This window comes from Cupressus sempervirens, chromosome 11 (assembly GCF_028749045.1).
Source record: "Cupressus sempervirens isolate cs-2001-9-10 chromosome 11, ASM2874904v1, whole genome shotgun sequence".
NCBI classification, from domain to species: domain Eukaryota; kingdom Viridiplantae; phylum Streptophyta; class Pinopsida; order Cupressales; family Cupressaceae; genus Cupressus; species Cupressus sempervirens.
In genome coordinates this window covers 405,221,169-405,246,014 of record NC_143128.1, presented here as the reverse complement: position 1 = coordinate 405,246,014, position 24,846 = coordinate 405,221,169, and positions in this window count along the sequence as shown.

The window sequence follows — 24,846 nt, the reverse complement described above, 5'->3', positions numbered from 1 at the left end:
AGAAAGACGAAAAGACAAAAGACAAGAAAACTAGTCTTCAGTTATCTTCTCCATTTCCTGCATAGTCTGAGCTGCCTTGACTATCTTTTGCTGCTCCTTTGCCATTTGATCCTAGACCTTCTCCATGCCCTGATCCATACTAGTGAGTGTACTAATTGTGGCCTTGTCATCATCTGGCCTGGCCTTATCCCTGTTCTATCCTCCCTCCTCCACTAGCAAGCCCCTGTCCTTAAGTTTACTAGCAAGGGATTATATGTTGTCATTCATCGAACTCAGGAGAGAAATCATCTGACTTGCCAGGTTGTGGTTGTAGTTTTCAAGATTTCTTAATCTCCTTTTGTTTAAGCTTTCTCTATTTTCTTGGTCCTCCTGGCTATCATTACCTGTCTTATTCTTAATACTTTCCATCTGGGATACCCTTTCTCTAACTTCCTCCAACTCATGGAAGAGCCATTTTATTGATCTGAAGTTGTCAATCATACTACTACGGGCATTATTTAGAAGGTTCATTCCAGTCTCCCTTGCATTGTTAGAGATGGCCAGGATAGCTGGGTCTATGAGCTCATTGAGCCTAGGCTGCTCCAAGTTGTCTACTAAGATTTGAGGGTTCATAGCTTCCCTAAAAATCCACATAGTAGCAGTCCTCACATTGAAATTTTTTTAGACCTTTATTTTATTTTTGACCTACACTTTCCCCTCTTTCTCACCAGTGATGACATTAGCTTTTTCCTCCAAAGGAGGCTGAGACTGGATAGGGGAGAGGGGAAGAGGAATAGCATCCATCCTCTGATTTCTAGTCTACTCAACTCTCACAACCTCCCTCTTCTATTTTTTCCTAGGTTTCTCCTCTTCCAACTCCTCCTCTGACACTTTGTCAAAATCTTCCATTTCCATTTCCTTCTCCTCCTCCTCAGCATAACCCTCTTTTTCTTGAGCTTGGCCATAATCCCTAGGGCTTTTCCTACTGGTAGTTGTAGCAATGGACAGTTTCTTGGCTTGACCTTTTTTCTTCTTTCTTGAGGAAACATTCTCCTCCTTCGAGCTAATGCTCTCAATGTCATCAGAGTTAGAAGAAAAGTTGGAGCTGCCTTCGTCAACATCCTCAACTTGAGGAGGGTTCTTGCATATAGACTGAGTTTTGAAATGCTCATGGATGAGGAGCAATAATCCCTCATGCAAAGCAGGGTTAACAATGGATTTCTTCTAGAAACTAGAAAAGGGAATGGAAATTCTTTTCTTATGGCAAAAATGATTTAAAATCACAAAATGGTGAGTTCTGACCTAATCAAACCTAGAGTCCAAGGTAACATAATCAATGAGGGCATATAAAACATACCTCTAGAACTTCTTTATAGTCTCTGTCACATAGAAAGACTCTTTCTTTTCCAACTTGTTCATCTTTGCAAAAATTTTCACAAACTCCTTGACTGCATTGGATGAAAGTTTCTTGTCCCTATAGAATTTGAAACCCTCCATAGGGATACCAGTGACCTCCACAACCACCTCCTCTGTGATTTTGAAAGAAACCTCGTTCACCTTTACCTTTCCATTGTTCCAGGAGTTCACCATGCTGTTGGTGACCTCAGGATCAAAACCATGGAGTTTCTCGAAAAAATTTGCAACCTCGTCCTTTTCCAATTTTTTCCAAACTTTTCCCATATTCTTCAACTTCTCCACTTCACCTGTTAGCTCTTTTCTGCTCTATTCTCCAATCATGACATCCATTTTTTCTTCAACAATTCTCATGAGCCCCAATCTCTACAATTTTTTTCTGCCAAGATTTTGGCTCTGTTTCTATTATTGGGTTCGTGATCATTCACCTCTCTAATACAATAGCGAGTGAAAATGATAATGATCCTCCAAACATGTCAAAAAGATGGAGAAAATCCCTTGAGATTATGAAAACCAAAAAACATATTATTGCTCGTACCAACATCCATTCTTTCTTTATTAAACATGATTATAGTTAGATTAACTCTTACTTCCATGGATTTTCTCTAGCTCGATTAGTGACTTAGCCTCCATCAGAATATCTTTTTCAAAATGCCAGATCATCTCTTTGTCTACTCCCACCCCTTTGTTAGCAAACCAATTAGCAACTAGGTTTGCCTCTCTAAATGCATGAGTAATGTGGACCTTCTCAAATTTTGTGAGGGCAGCACATGTCTCATCAATTATATTTGCAATTGACCATGAGGGAGGGGAGATACCATTAATATTGTTAATTATTTTTTTGGAGTCCCCTTCAAGCCAAAGTTTGGAAACTCCAACTTCAAAAGCCAGCTTAACCACACTGCATGCGGCTCTGGCTTTGGCCAAATGGTTGGTCTGGGTTCCAAGTGGGAGAGCAAAGGCTACAATCCCTGCCCTAAAACTATTTCTTATAATTCTACTACTTCTAGAGGGGCCAGGGTTTCCCTTAGAAGTGCCATCGAAGTTGGCTTTTGACCATCCTTCTGGGGGTAGAATCCATCTGGCATCCTGTCTTTTGGGATCCCTATCTTTTTCTTTAACTATCTTCCTATCCCCTATATCAACTTCCCCCACCTTCATCACTTGAATGTTTTCTTTTATGCTTTACAAAATCTCCCTTCCTAGAATTATAGCCAGCTCCTCTCTATCCTTGAAAATTCTATTGTTCCTTTCCTTCCAGATACTCCAGCAGAAGTGAGGCAAAAACCAGGCATAATTATCCTGCCGGCCTGCAATTTTACAAAGGCTTTTCCAATAACTAAAAAAGTTGATAAGTTTATCTAGCTAGCACCAGAGAATCTCCATTTCTTGATTAAGAGAATTCCACACCTCCCTAGCAAAGTCACATTGAATGAAGATATGATTTCCTGACTCAGACTAGTTTTTACAAAGCGAGCATCTGCTAGGCATAACATGGCCTCTCTTCATGAGGTTATCTTGCGTTAGAATTTTGTTCTGAAGGGCCAGCCAATAAAATATGTTGATCTTAGGAGTGAGGCCCGTGAACCAGGCATCTGCCCAAGGGGGTTTCTCCTTTAAACCCCAGAGAGAGTTGTAGCCAGAAGCAATAGACTAACTTCCATTGGGATTATCCCTCCAGACCATCTCATCCTTATTATTACTAGGGATCAAAGTGTTAAGCATAAATGGGAAATGAGTTTACACACTTTATTGTCAAAACCAAAGGCTTGAAGGACCTTTCCAAGAAAGGACCAGTCCACCCGATCATAGGCTTTTGAAAGATCCAGTTTGAGAAACATACCTTCCCACTTGGAAGCTTCTAAAGAATGAATAACCTCATGAACCATCAACACCGAGTCCAAGATTTGTCTCCCAGGAATAAAGCCCAATTGTTGTTGCAAAATGATCAGATGTAGGATTTTAAGCATTCTAGAAGTGAGAACTTTAGAGATAATCTTGTAGAAAGAGTTGCACAAACTAATGGGCCTAAACTAGTCAAAAGAGTTAGCCCCTAGGGATTTAGGGATGAGAACCAAGAAGGTAGAATTAATCTCCTTAAGAATACTTCTAGCTCTGAATAACTCCTGAATTGCCTTTACCACATCCCCCATGACCACCGGCCAGTACATTTGGAAGAAAAAGGTGGGAAACCTGTTCGGACCAGGTGATTTATCACTAGGTAGGAAGAAAAGGGCCTCTCTAACTTCCAATGCATTAGGAATAGCATAGAGAAGCACCCAATTAGTTAGCAGAAGCACCCATAGCAAATGATCATCCCATGTTGATAGATTTTCTAGATAAAGCCATATTTAACATGGATATAGGTAATGAATGGATGACATATAAGAAATGGTTAGCAGAAGCACCCATAGCAAATGATCATCCCATATTGATAGATATTCTAGATGAAGCCATATTTAACATGGATATAGCTAATGAATGGATGACATATGAGAAATGGTTCAGGAGCTAGCATCATGTTTGTCACACCTCAAGGAGACATAATCCCCAAGTCCTATCAAATAGCATTTAGCTGTACAAATAACAAGAATAATATCAGGTAATAATAATAGGACTAAAGCTAGTCATCCAATGGAACATACAACATCTACAAGTATATGGTTATTCCCAATTAGTCATCTAAAAAGTCAATGATAACTATGAAACCAAAGATGATAAGTTAATGCCTTACAAATAGATGGTAGATTTTATCAAATCTAAATTTATCGCTATCTCTTTTCACCAACTCCCAAGAATACACAAAAAGAAAGCTAATGCTATAGCTACTATTGCTTCCATGATTGGTATGCCTCAAAATGTGGAATATTGTTAGTTCTTCATAGAAAAACTTTTGATTCTAGTATTATAGCTCTCTCAATCTGGATTCAAGTGTGAACTTGTTGGTCCCAATTCTCCCTAGTATCAAGACATTTATGACTATATACATTCCCAAATCCTATCCCCTAACTTATCTAATAGAAAACATCAAGTATGTATCCATCAAGGTGCTAGATATGTCATTATTAGTGACACCTTTTATAAGAGATCCTTTGACCAAACCCTTCTCAGATGCCTTGACAAGAAGTAGAAACTACCTTACATGAGGTACATGAAGGTATATGTGAAGGCCATTTCAATGGTTTGAGCATAGAAAAGAAACTAGTAAGAGATGGATATTATTGGTCCACCATGGAGCAAGATGCATATACATTTTCCAAAACATGTTGTAAGTGCCATATACCTAGTAATCAAATCTACACACTAGCATAAGAACTTTAGCCAGTTATTTCTCCATGGCCCTTTTCATAGTGGGCATTTGATCTCATCGGAGCTATTTCTCCTCCTTCCTTTGATGCCCATAAGTTCATCATCATAGCAACATAATAGTTTACTAAGTGGGTTTAAGCCGTCCCTCTGACTTTCACCACTAGAAAGTAAATTTCAAGGTTCATACTAAAATATATCATTTTTTTTATGGAGTCCCTTTGGCTATTATTTCTGACCATGGTAGTTCATTTCCAAATAAGGATGTTCATAAGCTCTATGAGAAGTACAAAATATACTATGGATATTTTAGTATTTACCATCCACAGGAAAATGGCCAAGAAAAATCATCTAATAAGACCATTATCAAGATTCTCCAAAAGACCATCAATGATTCTGGTCGAGACTAGCACTTGCAATTAAATATAGCTCTTTGGTTCTATCGAAAAACTATGCATGCTACCACTAGCACAATACCATACTCTCTTGTCTATGGAACTAAGGTCATACTTTCTATTGAAATTGAAATTCCATCATTAAGAGTATCCCTACAAGATATTGCTGATGATGAAAATTACAGAGTATCTAGACTACATGAAATGGAAATGGTAGATGAGCGGAGGTGAACTACTTTGACACATCTAGAAGCATACCAAAATTGACTCAAAAGGAGTTATAAAAAGAAAGTTTGAAGTCATCGTTTTGAGGTTGGTGATCTAGTCCTAAAAAATGAACTACAAGACTTAGCAACATAGAGAGAAACCAAGAAAATTTGAACTAAATTATTGGGAAGAACCCTATGTAGTCACTGTAGGATTTGTGTTTGGAGTATATTAACTTGCAACTATGGAGGGTGAGTCATTGTCCATATCCATCAATAACATGCATCTCCACAAGTACTATACTTGATTCCATCTAAAATTCCTAAAAACAATTGAAAATGGCAAAAAGTCCTTAAAAAAATGAGAAAAAAGTCATGAAAAAATGGATGCCTTGATGAAAACCTAGCAAACAAGTTCTTTGGGAAAGCACCATGTTGAAAACCTAGCAAACAGGTGCCATGTGTAATTAGTTGTTGCTCCTCTCTCTATTTGGATTCCATCTAGTTCCCGCTCTTGTCATTCTCTAATCACATCCTTCATATTGCAAGACATCTCTAGTCCTTGATCATGGCCCATGAATTGGTTAATATTTATTTTTATCTTATCCAAGCATCACCGGCCTATACATACTCTTTCTTTTGCCTTTGTACATAGTTTGTATCTTGTCTAGGGCATATTAGCTATATAGTGCACAAGTTTGAAATTGAACTAGGGGCATGTCCCTAAGCAAATGTTATCCATTGGACTTTTCACATACTGAATTGGAGTTGATACTTGTGAATCCTTTATGAGCCTAAAAAAATCCTAAAAATTCAAATATGATCTTGAAAAAAGGCCTAAAAATCATAAAACATCCTGAACAAATCAATAAAAATCATAAAATATCCTAAAAAATCCATAAAAATCACATAATATCGTGAACAAATCCATACAAATCATAAAAAATCCTTAAAAAATAAATAAAAATCATATATTGTCTTGAAAAAAATAAAAAATCACATAACATTCTAAAAAGATCCCTAAAAATCATAAATTATCTTGAAGAAATAAGCAACACAAAAACATCAAATATCCTCAAAAACCCTCAAAATCACAAAACCCACTACAAATTTCCAATAAACCTTGTAAATAGTCACTATGGATAATCACTCCCTTTACTTAAATACTTTCACTTTCACAAACTAAAATTCAAAACACTGCACATTCATGACAATCATGCCTTGACCCACTATTTGAGTAATGTGAACCAACAATCAATCCAACTTGTCACTATGATCCTATCAACCAAATCAACACACAAACCTATAACATCATAAATCTAATACAAACCAAAATAAATTAATCAAGAAAGTAATAATGGATGAGAATATTTGTTGTCTCATGTTGTTTAGTGAGTTTTTTCTTTTTTCTTTTTTTTCTTTGATCGCGTTCCTATGCCACTTGATGATATAAATTGATTTATGAGAGTTGTTGGGATGATTCATAATCATATTTTTTCTTTCATGTCTATTGAATGTACCTTAAAATGTTTGGGGCATGTATATATGCTTTAGGAGGGACAAGGTCATTTTCTATCTACATTGTGCTTGGTTACTGTAAAGGTTTACATTTACGCTCTAGCCCTTTATGCCATGATGATTGTATCCCATTTACCATATCAAAATAAATATCCTTCAATATATAGTACACTTTTTGAATGAAAAAATCATCACCTCATACTATCTTTTCCTCATCTCATCTCCTATGTCTTCACCATAGTATGGTACTCTGATACACGAAAAGAATCATCATCATGCATTCCTACATATGTCAAAAGTCCAAAAAACCCAAAGTAATACATATATGTATGTATAACAATCACATTATTTTACATTTCATATGCATTCATTTCATGAGAAAAACATGTAGCAAAAATAAAGATATCACTTCCTAAACATAACATGTAATAAACTATTACATGATGTCATCATATAAAGTCCACATAGAAAAACATAAATGCATTCATATAAATCATAAAAATATGTGCATAATCCATCCCATATAGTCATCAAAACATAGGTACATCTCATAAATGTCTCAAAATGTATTAAAGTACATGATCATGGTTTACATCAATACTAACTACCTATAGGCATCAACCATGAAAGAGCATAACAAAACAAAAGAATCCCCTCTACACAAGAGTGTGTTTATGTCAATATGTGTTGTCCCTAGCCTTACAGCCTCTTCCTAGCCTCGATGATGATCCCTCACCTATCTTCCATGGCCTTATCAGTCCCATCACACCTCTACTACTTTGTTCCCTCTATGTCTACTAAGAATGGTACCTCATTTCCCAATAGCTCTCTACCCTCTACTCATGTGAAAATGTCATCTCGTAATGCATCCTCCAGTGATGTATTTCTCTATGTGTCTCACCAATCATTATGGAAAACTCTCAAAAAGTCTCAAGACTCCTAAATTTCTCTCTCTACCCTCTATACTACTACTTCTTGAGTAGCTACTACAACATCCCTCTCTATCATGACTAAGTCAATCACTTCTTAGTGCTCCTCTAACTAACTATAGAGCCCTCTAATCACCTCCATCATATATAAATCTGACTGGCTAGGCTCTATATGTACTAGTACTAGTGTACCATCTATGTCATCCACTAGATCTTCCTCTATATCCATCATTGTAGCATCCACACCTTTGTTCTCCCCTCTATCCTCCCCATCATCCTCTCCCCCATAATCATCCCCACCCCCACTATCTCCACCCTCCTCATCATCATCTCCCTCATCATTCTCCCTATCCTCCACATCATCCTCCCTATCCTCATCATCTCCTCCCTCCCTATGTGTCTCCTCCTCACCATCACCCTTCACATTATCCTCCTCTCCACCTTGATCTTTGTATAGTCTCGCCCATGGTAATGGAACTATCAGATCTATCAATGGCCTTAGTCAATGATGAGAAAACATGTGTCATATTTTTTTGTTGTGCTTGTATCTATCACATCTATTGATAATCCCTAAAAATTAAGTTATATCCCATCTAACTATCCATAGGCCACCTATGTCCTAATAGGCACCCCCCACTTTTTTACCTCTACTCTAGATCAGCCAAATGGAGTAATACTTGTAGGCACATCTTGCATCTTGCCAAACTATCAATGTACTCATTTTGGAAAGTACATCTTGATAACTAGGAATCCAACCATAGTATGACCAATTAGACAACACTCCTCTCTGCAATATGGAAGGTGGATCTCATCATCATCCCACCTTGGGAAATATCTATAGGGTCTCCATATAAATTGTGTCATATTTTCCAACTAATGACTAAAGAATTAGGTGTATTCTAGTGGCCCTCATGTCAATCCCTCTCTATAGCTATATGTGTAGGGAATATACTTGAAAAACTCTCTCTAAACAAGAGGCCTAAATATGAAAAAAAATTCATATGCCCAAATCTATAGAAATGTCCCTCTCATGTTGAATGAAAATCCACCTCTATGTGCCACCTAGTGAAGATAGTAGTACAACATCTCAAGCATATAAGGCCCCCATGCAAACATAGTCTCATCTTTCACCATCCTCTCTAAAATCTTACCCCATCTAATAGAAAATTTGTGCCCTCTCCTACCTAGTATAAACAAACCACCCATGACCCAACAGATCATAATAATTAGAAACTCATGTTACACCACCAATACCTCTAATCCTATCTCTTAATATTTGATATCTAGCTCTGTATCTTCAAAACCCAAAGTCTAGTGTAGTGCGGCCCACCCTATCATAGGATCATATACTACTAGCTCCCCAAGGATCAAAATCTAGAGGATGCACCATGCATCCTCTAAGGTCATAGTGGCCTCTCTAGTAAGTAGATGAAAGGAGCTATTCTATGAATGTTACCTCTCTATTAAAGCTATCAGCAACCCCTTGTTACCTCTCACCACAAGCATCAAGCTTATATGGTAAAACCCAAGCCCTATCAATATCTCCTACTTGTCACTACTCATCTGATGATGTAGATCTAGGCTTTGGGGTCTATTTCCCCTCATCTATAATAAGTGAAAGTCCTCACACATAGTCATAAATGTTATGTCAATCTCCCATAATTTTCTACCAAGTCTAACCTAAGTTTGACCCTAGTTTGACCTAGTTTGACCAATTTTGACCTTGGTTTAACTAAGTTTGACTATTTTTACCATTTTTGACTAGTTTGACCTATGTTTTGACATCTTTCTAGGGTTTTGTGCATTCATAGCTAATTTTGGGTCATTGTATGTTCATATGCCTTTTTTTGACCCTTTGCATACCTATCTATCAACTTTCTACCACATCTAACCTAGGTTTGATAAATTTTGATCACATTTGACCATTTCTTGACTATTACACTCATATTTTGACCTTATAATATGGTTTTGGACATGCATATAGAGTATTAGGTCATTTCAAGTCCATTTTCAGTATTTTTTGGGTCCCCAAAGCATCCTAGAACATAGTTGGGGGGCCCAACTATGCTCAATATGCACTTGGTCATGAAAATTATGCTCAATGCACACTTGGGTGTGTTTTGAGCACACTTGAGGTAGTTGGATTCCCTAAACTTTCCTTGAGACTTGGATTATGCCGCATTTGACCCTTGCCTAATCATGAATTGCATGAAAAACATGAAAGACATAGAGAAGGCCTCAATTTACTCACAGGTAGTCCTATGTTTTCCTATCATTGGTAGGTACACACTCATTCTCTATAATTTTTCTCATTGCATAGCCTATCCATCTTCCTTTCTTTAGAACCCTTTTCTTCAAAAAGTTTCTCCCTATATAGCATTTTTTGTGTTGCTCATGATTCATTTTGCACTCCTGGCCCCATAACTTTTGCATTTGATCTCTGATTTGCAATCTATTAGTTGCTATGGATTTTTCTTCTTGTTGTTGAAAAATTGACCTATCATATGTGTTTTTTAGTCAATTTCATGGGGGGGAACCCATATTTACCACCCCTATAGGGGCATGCTTTTATGGTTTTTTCATCATTATTCTTTGACACAATGCTCTATATCACATTATATCAAAGAGGGGCAAAATATAGACATTAAAAAATGGTTTGAATTTACTATTTAATCACATTTTATACTAACATATACCATTATTTCATTTCACTAACTTTTATTGTTTAGCCAACTTGATTATCATTCATCCATATTTTGGCAATATCCTTCATCATTCGCACTACCTTTCAAATTAGTTTTAGATCATTTCAAAATTGGTTCCTATTTTATCCAAACTTTAAAAAATTAACTTGAAATCATTTCAACATCATCAAATTTATGGAATTGACTCAAAATTATTTCAACATCATTAGAATCACATCCAATCAACCCAAAACCATTTCAATATCATTAGAATCCTATTTCATCAACACAAAGTCATTCCAAATTAACCAAAAATCATTGCAAATCAATCCTAAATTATCTAAAACATGTCAAATATCTCAAATGAATCATCCTTTATCCAACCTTGAGCATTTTCATTTCTCTTAGTGTCTTGGTAACCTATCAAGCCTATAAAATCTTACCTTAGCATTCTCATGTCCCTAAATGCTAGGTCAAACTATCATTTTCATCATCCAAACATTGACATTGTTGAGTCCCTCAATGTCACATCATGAACCTATTTAATCATTTTAATATCTTTTATGATGTATGTTGACGTTATTATAATGAAATTATCAATCAGCATTTACAATGTTCGTTAAATGTCACATGTTCTTAATCCATGTAATGTGTCATTGGCATGTTATCAATCCTAATCTCTTGATCAATTTTATCATGGCTTTGATCTAACCACCATCATTCTAGTTGATCTACATAACCATCACATTTCATCAAATTTGCCAATCATTTACTAATTCATCCTATAGGAGTAGTTAATACATAATCTATTCCTATGTCATTTCAATCATGTTCATCCCACGTTACTAACTATTCTTACTAACTAACATTATCAATTAATTGATTCATCTTTGTGAACTCTGGAAATTCTCAATTTCGCAAGTTCTATTTTCCACTTCAAATTTCTATTTGTGTGGAATTATGAATTTTTAATTCAAATATTCCACCTAGTCTAAACACATGGACATCATATGTCATAGGTCCTCTCTCTACACTTGGCTAAAATGTACCATATATATATAATTCCTTATGCATGGCTATAATTTTATATATATATATATATATATATATATATATATATATATATATATATATCTTATGCATGGCTATAATAAACCACCTTCATCATAGATTCTTGTCTACAAGTGGCTTTGATGTATCATATGCACATAATAGATTCTCTTCCACATTTAGCCATATTGACATTTATGCATCATAGAATCCTATATGTCTTATTTTTCACTGATATTCTAAAGAATAGAATGCTAGGTTACACATTTGAATTAACAAGTGTCCATCTCCTCATTCATGTCTCACCTCTTGCATTTTGGCTATCAATTGAGCCATCTTACACTCATTTTTTATCCTTAGAACTCATTACAATCGAACCATGATTTTAGTATTCCCAATAGAATCATCATATCTTTTTCATTTTCTTTCAATTTTTTATACCATAGGCAAGAGCTACATCAAAATGGAGAAGGAAGAAGGACATGGGAACAACAATTGAAAAGGGGTTTTACTAATGTTGAATCTCTTTAATTTAATTGGTTTTCATGGTAGATTATAAATTTTTAGTATATGTTTATTGAGTTTTGTGGTTTCTCATAGTATGCTAGGTTCTAACCCATTTTATAGTCCTATAAGGGTTTCACAGGTTTTTGGCAAAATTTTTTGCAATACTTTAGAAAGTATCACATAATATTTCTATGAACTATCATATGACACTACTAATTTTTGGAAAGTGTTACATGGGAATTTTATAGAGAATCATACAAGACACACCCAATAGTTATATGATATTGTGTGAAGTTTCGCTCAATGAGATAGTATGATACAACTATTGGAGAAAGTATTGTACAAGAATTGTTCAACCAATTTCATCATTTCTTAGTTTAAATGTCATTTTTTATACTTGGATAGCAAAGTATAGATGGGTATAGTCATTTTTTAGTTTTCATCATGAGATGTACTGACATATATATTAGAGTGTGGTTGTCATTGCACCAAATGATTGATCATTCAATGTGTGATATAACTAATCAACTTATAGTACACACAAGGTAGTTAAGCCCTCATCAGGAATCATGAGGGGTGTACTGAATAAATTTCTGGCAATCTCCCCCTTAGTTTTACCTAAGGGTCTAAGGATTCAAAACTATGACCAAGATTTGATACCACTTGTTAGAGTGGGGTTGTCATTGCACCAAAAGATCTATCTATTAATCCTCAATACAACCACTCAACTTATTATACATATGAGGTAGTTAAGACCTTGTCACAAATCTTGAGGGGAGCACTAAATAAATTTCCAACAATATAGACTTGTTTTGTAGGTGGTGTTTCTGATGTTGCATATTAGGGATCCTAAGGTAGTGGGACTGAGATTGATAGGCCAACTAAATGATGATCTGAGGAGGACTCTGGGTACTATGGTATTTGAGTGGCTTTTGTATTTGCACTATTTCTAGGAAACCATGTCCTCTTTACCATGCTATCATAGAGGTGACATATTAAGAATAACACATTTCATTTTCCTACTTGAGAGGCTACTATCACAATTGAGGATGTGTATCACATCTTGTGGATACTTTTTCATGGGGACCTAGTAAGTTTCGTGAATATGTGTATGCTTTCTTTGTACCATATCATGATCATGAGTATTGACATGAGATTTGTATGCCGTAGGTGTATTATGATCAATCCCCAATAGAGGGTAGGTAGCTTTATAGGCTTTATTTGAGGATGTGACCATCCTTGAAAAAAATTTGACATGGGAGAGGTTGATCATAGAGTATTGGAAGAAGTACCCAATTATATAGATGATGTGTTCCTTCATTGTGTAGGCACTAGTCATAGATAGGAGCTAGGAAGGCTTCTTTTGTAGATAGGTAAGATTAGTTATGGATCTGATATGGAGGCCACAATGGATGGCATGAGGATCAGCCATTCTCATTCATATGTACCACAAGCTACATGATATTTTCTACCAAGAGGGGAAGACAAGGGCATGTGGTACAATAGTAGCATAAATCTAGTTGTGGGACCACATAGCAGTCATCTAGTCTTGAGTACAACGTTAAGAGAGGTTGTACCCATTTATCTATAGATTATGCCGCTTCATCTCTTAGCCACATAGTGGAGATGTGATATACTATCATTGACTATTCAATGAAATGTTAGCTTTTGAGTGATGACCCTATAGGGGATGCGAGGGTGGGTGGGAGATAGTGAATGAGCTAGGATACATGTTAAGGAGTTAGTCATTTTTAGGCCACCATTTAGGTATTGTGGAGTGATTCATCATCATACAAGGGTGAAGGTAGTTTGGGTAGTGGAAGAGGGTCCCGACAAAGACCACCACATATACCCATTTTTATAGAGAGGAGGATTCTGGGTGGTTTTTGATGGTAGACTATGCTATGGACCAATAGGAGATAGAAGATTTATGGAGGGAGATTTGTGACTATCTCTCACAAGTAATAGATGGGGGAGTGTCACTAGATTATGCTTAGAGGATGAAGAGATATCTATTTCCTTGGTTTATGACCCCTAATGCACTAATCAAGGAATCAAGTACAAGGGGAGAAGATGGTGGTGAAAATGGAGGGGATGGGGATGAAATAGGGGGAGGAGGGGTGGAGGGGTTAGAGGGGTCAGAGGGAGAGGGAGAGAGTAGGCGAGTGGTTCTAGGGGAATTTCTAGAAGTTGAATGTGCTTACAAAGATGAGAAGAGATGGAGGTAGAGGAGGAGGAAGGAGAGAGATAGGAGAGACTGGTGAGTTAGCCTTAGGTGGAGAGGCAATAGGCAAGACAAGATCAAAGGTAGGCACCACCTCCCCTAGTTGGAGGAGGGGATGATCTGAGGGGAAAATGGATCAAGGCACTAGAGGGAGAGTTGCAGTAAGCACAAATCACCATAGTGGTCTGAGATTAGCATCTCATAGATGAGAGGATATAGAGTCAGGAGCTGAGGTGGGAGTGAGACACAACTAGATGAGAGTCTAAGCACCACAGAGAAAGGGTAGCTTATTACTATGTAGCTTATAAAGGAAGAGTGCTTCTAGGAAAGGGGTTATCCAACTACTCTAAGATAGCTAAGAGATTAGAGGGAGTCGTATAGTCATTGAAAAAGATATAGGCACCACCACCATAGCCTCCTACTACACATGAGAGAGGTAGTTAGTCATAGGTCTAGGACTAGGTCTAGGTTTTGATACCCTTGTGGAACTTTTGATGTATATTTTGAGATAACTATCTAAATTGATTTAACATTATATGTGAGATACTGGACACAATTTATGGATTTTTTTACTTCTCTCCTTTCTTGCTCATGTGTTGGATGCTCATGCATATTTCAATACTTGTCTTTATGTTTGCATGTGATGTCTCTATGTATGCCCGTGTTTATGTATGCTCATATAATGTTTATATGTTCATAGATGTATCTCTCACATAGATATTTTAGCTCTTGTGTTATGATGTAAAAATATGATTTGAAAATATAGAACTTGGATAGATTAGATATGATGATGAGATTAACTCCTTGTATTGAGAGGAATTAAAGAAGCAATATGGTGATATGACCAACAGGGACTGAAAGACATGATTAAGAGAAAGAAAGGAAAGGTGAATAGAGTTAGATGATATGTCCTTGAAAGATAAAGAGAGCTATCTCAAAATCTAGTATGCAAAAGCTAAACTAGAATGAGTCCTAAAATGCAAGCTAGTATGCAAAGGTGCATTTACAAGGGATGCATAAGTAGACTCTAATTTTCATCAGTGAGATTTATTAGGGACATCAAGAGATGATACAATCATCACTATTATAACTATGAGGATATGAATATGATCTATATCAAAAAGAAAAGTTGGAATCTAACCTAAGAATCAAAGAAATATAGCTCAAGATGACTAATGAAATTAGGTTCCCTATGTCTAGTATAGAAAAATTACAGCTGTATCAATGTAATGTCCCCTTTGGGAACATTATTTATTTGCCTTCTATTTGTAAGAGTTTTATAATATATTTTTCTCATGATTCCCTTTTAATGGTATTATTCCTCATATATATACATATTAATGGTAAGAGCCACATCTTTTCATATTATATTAATAATAATTATATTATATTAATAGGCTTAGTTAATATATTATATTAACAATCATATTATAATATATATTAATACATCAACTATATATTATAGTACATTATTAATATAGTATTATTACATTGAAATATATCTTAAGCATCATTATATTAGTTTATTAATATTTCATTAATTATATTATAATATGTTATACATAGTATGATATTATTATATGATTATAATAGTTTTACTAAATATTATTATCATATAATATCATCATTTTAATTATTAATATTACTTTTATATATAATACCTATTTGAATTACATGTCAAAACAAGGACATAACAGTCCTCCCCTCTCAAAATTTTCTTGCCCTCAAGCAAAAACATTCATACACAAGCTCTTTCATGGATAAGAAACATATTTTCATATAAAGTCCTAGAAGATTTTATAAAACATAAATCTTTAATGAATGAAAACACAGAGCAAACATGATGTAGATAGATGAAGACACGAAGTAAACACAATGCAAACACATCATACATTATTTTTCACAATGAAGTAGAGAAAAGGGAATGATTTATAAAATATACTTCCCCAGTATGCTTTTTGATCACAGATCCTACAACACAAACAATTATTAGCATGTACATGTATATAATAGCTCCAAAGAGAAGTTCAATCATGATAAATTAGTTCTAAACCAATATCCTACCAAGCCCAAGAGTGGAACTTTGGCCCTCTTGGCCTTGATGGCAGCCAGTGACATCCATCAAGGTGGTCTACTTGGAAGATTCTCAACTGAATAGAGTTCACATGATATCAAGTCTTAATCAATCTAATCCTAGGAGAAAAACTTTGGCCCTCTTAGCCTTGATGGCAGCCATTGACATCCATCAAGGTGGTCTACTTAGATGGTAATCTTATTCTTTCGGCCTAAGCCCAAGAGCATAACTTTGGCCCTCTTGTCCTTGATGGCAGCCAGTGACATCCATCAAGGTGGTCTGCTTAGGAGGTCAGCTTATTCTCCTTAAATATCCTACCTAAGTCCAAGAGTAGAACTTTGGCCCTCTTGACCTTGATGGCAGTGAGTGACATCCATCAAGGTGGTCTACTTAGGAGGTAATTTGATTCACCACTTTATATCCTTTCTATCTCGATATTTTATTCTTCCTCTTTGCCTTAAGATTGGATCTTGTCATCCTTCAAGTTTGATGGCAAGATGACTCCTTCCAACCAAGATCTTCTTAATAACACAATTTGCAAAAGTTATATTAGTGATTTGGTTATATAATATTGTTAAATAAGATTGAAAATTTAATAGTAACTATGACTTAAGATTACAATATATTCTAAGTAAGTAAAGATATTTATATTCAATATAGAATAACTTAAGAAATGAATCCAAACATAGAGAGATATGTTGAGTCCTAAGCTATATTAGGAGTTCTTCCTTTATCACATAATTTTTTGATTGGTAGTGGCTCACAGATTTAACCAATAGCCATCAAGTGATCCAAACATTTAATATGCTCTTTATATATAATATAGATAACTCTTCAAAGAACCATCATGTCTTTATTGCATCCGATGACTTTTTACTTCAAACATATAATGTGGCCATCATATTATGGTTTTAATATAATTTTAATGCTTATATATTTGTTTAATGCCTTCTCCTTACTAATCATTAATGACGCTAACTTATTCATTATTTTCTTTCGATTCTTCTATTCAATCCAATTATATTTTACTTTTTGCATTCCCTCCTTTTTAATCTTTTTTTTTGGCAGTTATCACATTGATCTGATAATATTATTTGGTTTTCATTTAGGATGGGCTCTTTTTGTTTTTACCTAAATGGTGGTTGGCCAATAATAAGGCCCTCTATTCAAATGACTTTTTTTCCCTTTTTTTTATTGTGGTGTTATTAGAAAATATCTTTATTTAATGTGCATTGTACTTTATTTTTAATATTGAACTGCCTTTCCATTCTACCATAACCTCTGTCATTTGATACTAATACCTATTATTTTCCAAACTAATGTTGGTAGTTAGAAAGTTGATCCATTATACTTCACTTTATGTGTTTTGACCTTAGTCATAACTACTTTTTGATTGCTCACCTTCTCCTTTGCATGCAAGTCAAAGTGATCTCGATGTTCTAAGATGGATAAGTGACATTATTACAATCGTCAATCAGATAACAATAATTTTCTACGAGAAAAAAATCATTTAGTTTATTAAGTAGATTATAGTTATACACATGGGATTTCTCCATCCTCATCTTTGGTAGTAATCTTCGAATACTTATTTATCTCCTCTACTTATATCAATTGATAGTTATATATATATATATATATATACATAATGCCATTATTGGAGGAGCTTGAATGAATGTTATCTGTGTTGTTTGAGTCATCCTTGCTCAATTCTAGCAAACGATCTAAATCAATTGCCTCTCTAATCGTCGTATAAGATACAATAGTTGTGATTTTCATATTCAATTCCTCTCATCGCATTCTTTATTCTCCATTGTAAAACACACACACACACACACACACACACACACACACACACACACACACATATCCTTTCTCCACTCATTTACATTGAAACTTTTCCTAACATTACCTAGATGCCCATTAACAAACTCTATTGTAAGTGGGGCAAACAAATTTCACATGATGATGTCCTTGAGAGTCCATGGAGTTTGGTGTGCTATTGTCCTTCTCTGAGCATCTAATTTGGTGCCATAAATTGCTTGCAGTCTTTATTGTGTCATTTTCATGTACAAAGAGGAGGCAGAAGTACCTTACAAATTAATTTATAAGAATGCCCATATCAACCCTAAAATAGATAAGAGAGAATAAGAGGTGAAAGCTATTCATAAGTCATATTGGATCCAAAGGACATGGGTAAATCTTGTGACTCTATTGTTTCTTCCTTTGTGTTCTACATTAAATTTGCACCTTTTATTAAAGTCTGTCAGAAAAAAATCATGGATACAATCTACCCATCAAGTAATTGGGAACAATATTTTGTGATCTACTCCTTTAAGCTCTCCATCATCCTTTTGTAGTTATGTCCCATAGGCTAGCAGATTCGATGCTCTGATACCACTTGTAATGTCCCCTTTGGGAACATTATTTATTTGCCTTCTATTTGTAAGAGTTTTATAATATATTTTTCTCATGATTCCCTTTTAATGGTATTATTCTTCATATATATACATATTAATGGTAAGAGCCACATCTTTTCATATTATATTAATAATTATTATATTATATTAATAATATATTTATATTAATAGGCTTAGTTAATATATTATATTAACAATCATATTATAATATATATTAATACATCAACTATATATTATAGTACATTATTAATATAGTATTTTTACATTGAAATATATCTTAAGCATCATTATATTAGTTTATTAATATTTCATTAATTATATTATAATATGTTATACATAGTATGATATTATTATATGATTATAATATAATATTGTATATTGTATTTATAAATCTAACATGATTTATAAAATATGATATGATTATAATAGTTTTACTAATATTATTTTAAAATAATATTATTATAATATAATATCATCATTTTAATTATTAATATTACTTTTATATTACTTTTATATACAATACCTATTTGAATTACATGTCAAAACAAGGAAATCACAATCAAGGCATGGGTGTCAAGATAACTCTTGAGTTTCATCTTGCAAAAATAGACAAGGATGATATAACATAGATCCAAAATGTCAATTAGGACAAGCATGAATATTCATGACACTTTAGATTTTTTTTTAAAAGTATACCCACAAAAAGAAAACAAGTCAAACATTCCCCATACCCCTAGTCTTCTAGTCCATAACATCCTTGAAAGACTATTAGGAAGAGAACACTCAGAAAATAAATTTTCATAGGAAACACATAAAGAAAATAAAGTCAATTAAGTGCATGTGTGTATGTCACATGACCATTTCTTTAGAACTTGAGACTTCTAGTGAGAAATATTGTGAGATCCTAGACTATAGCTAAGGTATCTAAACAATGTTGAGGAACACTCAATGTCAAGGGGTGGTGTTTAGAAACATTATTTGAGAAAGTTGCTAATGAAACACCTATACAACAAAGAGACCTTGATAAGATAAACATTTTGTGCCCCTTAGACCTAGATGAGACTTAGTGCCAAGCTAGGCAAGACAAAGTGACATGAATGGGCACAAAGCAAGACTATTAAACATAGGTGCAAGGGTCTCAAGTAGAACCTATTCCCAAGATTTAACCACTTAGTAGGATGTTTTTAGGACCTTTTATAATTTTTTATTTTTATTTTCTTTAGTGATACATCAACATTCCTATTGTTAGGTTTTCACTAAGATGATCATTGTTTCAAGATTTTTTCTACTTTTTAGGATTTTTTCAACATAATATATATATTTTTTGGATTTTTTCTAGGATCATAAAATATTTCCAAATAGCTAGGTGGTAGGAGCCTTAAGCATAGAACTTCTTCAACTAGAGAATATTGATAGGCTTAGGGAGTTGTTCCCCCTTAGGTGTAGAAATTTTATAGGCACCAAACCTAAATGCAATAGTGATGATATAGGGACCCAACCATTTAGGCTCAAACTTACCTTTATGGTATTTGATCTACTAATTCTTTATGTTTTTTTTTTAAGAACAAGCTCACCCACTTGGAATCCACAAGGATGAATCATCTTGTTATAACTAGAAGACATACATTTTGGTAAGCTCACATGTGATTAAAAGAAATCTTTTAGCTCTCATCTAGAGCCTTAGTCTCATGAATCCTCATAGCCCTATGGTCCTCATTAGTAATCAATCTATGTAAAGAAACTCATAAAGAGGGACTCTCAACTTCTAATGGGAGGAAAGCCTCAAAACCATAGACCAATGCAAAGACTATTATCCCCAATGGGAGTATGTATGCTTGTTATATAGGCCCAAAGTGCGAGATCAATCTACAAGTGCCAATCCCTTCTCGATTTTTCTACCATCATATAAAAAAAAATAGAATTGTTTTATTTGAGGCCTCATCTTGGCCATTCCCTTAGGGATAGTAGATGGAGGAAAAATGTTGCTTAGTTTTAAACTTTTTTGTAGTTTCCTAAGGTCATTTTTCTTAAATTTCCCCCAATTGTCAGTGACTATAGAGGAGGGAATGCCATAGCAAAAAATAGTGTGATTTAGTATAAACTAGACAACATGTTTTCTTGTAGCAATAGAGAGTGCAACAACTTCAACCCACTTAGTTAAATATTCAATTGTTGTGATAATAAACTTGTATATCCTAGATGAACTTGGATGAATCTTACGAACCAAGTCAATGGCCCATTACTAGAAAAACTAGTGTGTAATAGAAGAGATGATTTCACACCTAGGTGTATGAATTAAGTTTCCATGCAATTGACACTTCATATAGGATTTATTATATTGGATGGCATCAACTTGTATATTTAGCCAATTTTATCCTACCCTAAGTAATTTATGAGAAAGTGCAAGGCTACTAGAATGTGACCCAAAAATTCCATTGTGGACTTTGGTTAACACCTTTTTAGACTAATTTATCTCTAGATACCTAAGAAGTGTTCCATCTAACTTTTTCCTACATAGGTCACCAAAGATGAGGGTGTAATGGGAAGCATTACAAATGTGTTGATGATTTTTATTATGTTTAAGGTTCTTATGAATGATTTGGTCTCATAAATAGTTGGAAATGGTGGAGTAGAGGGAGGAATCATGACCAAAAATGGCACAAATGAATCATTCATCATGGGAATCACATATGGGATAGTGTAGTTCTTCCATCATAAACTCAAAGTAAGACTCATGATCTTATAGTTATCCTTAGTTTGATACTCATTGTTAACCTAATTTATGATAAGCTTTGAATCTCCATAGATATGTAGTTTTTTTATTCTCCATTCAAGAACTAGCTTAATTCCATTAGAGAGGGCCTCATATTCAGCTATATTATTGGTGCATGGGAAGAGTAGTTTGTAAGAGTTTGTAATAGTATATCCATGAGGTGTAACAAATAGGATTCCAGCACCATCTATAATTTGAGTGTAAGACCCATCAAAGAACATATTCTAGGTCCTTTATGTAACATGCATAATAGATACATCAAGGAAGTCAATCTGCATGGGAGTGATATCTATGATTGGGAACTCAACAAGTTGATCAACAATAGCCTATCCTTTTATAGCCTTACATTCAATTTATTGAATGTCAAATTTTTAAATAATTATCATCTATATTTCTAGCCTCATCAAGAGATAATTCAAAGGATCAATTTTAGCAACAAGATGTTTGGTATGGGTGAGCATGTAGTGGCAAGGTTTGTGTGATGAAAACACCACAGTGAGACAAGATTTCTCAATATTGTTATAATTTATCTCATAGGAAACCAATGTATAGTTGATGTAATATATAGCTCTTTTTTTTCCATTCACATTATGTTGTGCTAATAAAGCTCCTAGGGAATTTGCAATAGCTGAGATGTCAAGAATCAATGGCTTCCCTTGATATGAAGCATGAGGATAGGTGGCTTTAATATATGTTCTATGACTTGAGCCAATCTCTTCTCATATTCCTCATTCCATCTACATGTGGACAATTTATACAATTTTTTATTGAATGGTTTTGATCTATCAACTAGTTGAGATATGAACCTCCTAATGGATGAAAGGCATCCTTATAGATTCCTTAGTTCACTAATGTTTTTGGGAGGTGGCATTTCCATAATAGCATGCACTCCTCTATGCCTTTAGTCAAGATTATATACCCTAGTAGTTTTCCATATGTGAAATTGAAAGAAAACTTTTTGGGATTAAACCTAAGTTGAAACCATTTAATGCAATCTAGTATCAAACACAGGTTAGATAGGTGAGTGCTTTGTTGTTTAGACTGTATGAGGGTATCATCAACATAATAATCCATGTTTTCATACAGCATGTAATGAAAGATTGTAGTCATCATGTAATACTAGAAAATGGGATAATGTCTAACATACTATGAGCAAATCACAAATTCAATAAACATATATTGACAACCTATAGTCTACCATGAAAGCCAAATAAATAAAGGAAAGAAACACAACCTTAAAACTCCCTCTTTCACTTGTAGCTCCCATGTCCTTCTTTCTTCTCCATGTGATGTAGCTCTAGATTGCCTATAATGCACACAATTAGGAAGAAAAAGTCTATGATGGGGATAATGCTATGAGAATACTAGAAGATGTGATTTAAGCTTGAGAGAGTAAAAGACCAAAAACCAAGGACTCAAGGACTCAATGCTTAGGGACCGGAAATGAGAGGAAGAATGCTCATTTTATATCAACATGAAAGATGAGAGAATTGGATTTTTCACCTTTGATATGTGACTTGGCAAGAGATTCCTTAGAGAATCGATGATGCATATGAAAAAAGCTGCCAAATGCATGATTGAATGATGCTTGGAGGTCAAATGTGGCTAAAAATGGAAGAGGATCTATGATGTGTCATATAATACCTCAAACCCACTTAAAGCCAAGAATCTATGACAATGGAAACCAAATATGGATGTGCATAAGGAATAAGAATATATGGATTATGACATATATTAGCCAAGTGTAAATGGAGAATCCATGATGTGTCATGCCTATGTGTCACGATGATATCAATATCATGTAGAATATTTGAATTAAAAATCCATTATTCTATGCAAATAGAAATTAGTAAAATGGAATTAATGGTGGAAAATGTGATGTAGGAAATTGACAATTTTTATGGTCTATGAATGATGAATCAATCAATTAATAAAATTGACTAATTGAGGATATTAGTTAGGAAGAATAGTTAGTGAAATGATATAGGATTAAATCATGGGTCATTTAATTCTATAGAGAAAATTAGTAGCTGATTGGCCAAACTAATTAGTTAAGTGCAACAGTATCCTTTAATGAAATGTGATGATCATGGAGATTGACTAAGATGATGATGGATAGACCAAAGCCATGGTCAAATTGATGGATTTATTGAAATTGATAACATGCCAAGGACACATGACTTGAATTAAGGACATGTAACATTTAACTACCATTGTAAAATGCAACAGGATCGAGATTGGTTGATAAATAACATCGATACACACTATAAATGTTATTGAATGGTTGATAATGCCATGATATAACACTAAGAGACTCAAAAATTTCAAATATTGGATGATGTAAATGATAGTTTGACCTAGCACTAAGAGTCATGATAGTACTAAGGTCAGATTGATAAGATTTGATAGATTGATAGGTTTCCAAGGCACTGATAGCCACAACAATGCCTCAGATTGGACAAATGATGATTGATTTAGGATGTTCAACATGTTTCCAGTTGATTAGGACTAATTATGGGTGATTTTGGGTAGATATGGGGTGATTTTGAGTTGATTTGATATGATTATGAGTTTATCTAAAATAGTTTTGAAATGATATGAAAATGGATGCAAAAGAGGATAAAATGTGAATGAGCTAGTATGAAAATGTGAAAAAATCATAGATGTGAACCATTTTTTAGCATCTAGATTTTTCCCCTCTTTGATAAAATGTGATTTAGAGTGTTGTGTCAAACAAAAGTGATGAGAAAGCCAAAAAAACATGCCCTAGTAGGGATGATATATATGGGTTCCCCCTTGATAAATTGACTAAGATAAGCATATGATAGGTCAAATTCTTAACAATGAGAAGACAAAACCATAGCAACTAATGGATCAAAAATTAGAGCTAAAACATGAAATTTATGGGCTTCAGAGTGCAAAAAGGCATCATGACCAACATAGAAAAGGCCTCTTGAACATCCATCTAGGCAAAAAAAAAAAAACTAAAAAAGGGCTTGGAAAGCGTGGAATGGCCTAGAAGGTTGATAGATAATGTAGGATGATGTAGGAATGTAAGAGTGTAAGATGAGTATGATTTGGTGTATCAAAATACATGATCATGGTGTTGGATGAAGAGATTAATGATAGAAGACTAAGGTGACAAGATGAGGACCAATTAGAATGAGGTGAAGACTTTTTCTTTCAGAAAGTGCACTATATGTCAAATGGAGCTTTATTTTGATATGGAAAATGGAATACAATGCATCATGGCATAAAAGGCCAAAGTGCAAATGCAAACCTTTTGCATAAACAAGCATGATACAGATAAAAAATAACCTTGTTCTTCCTAAGGCATATATTCATGCCCCAAACTCTCAAAGGTACATTGT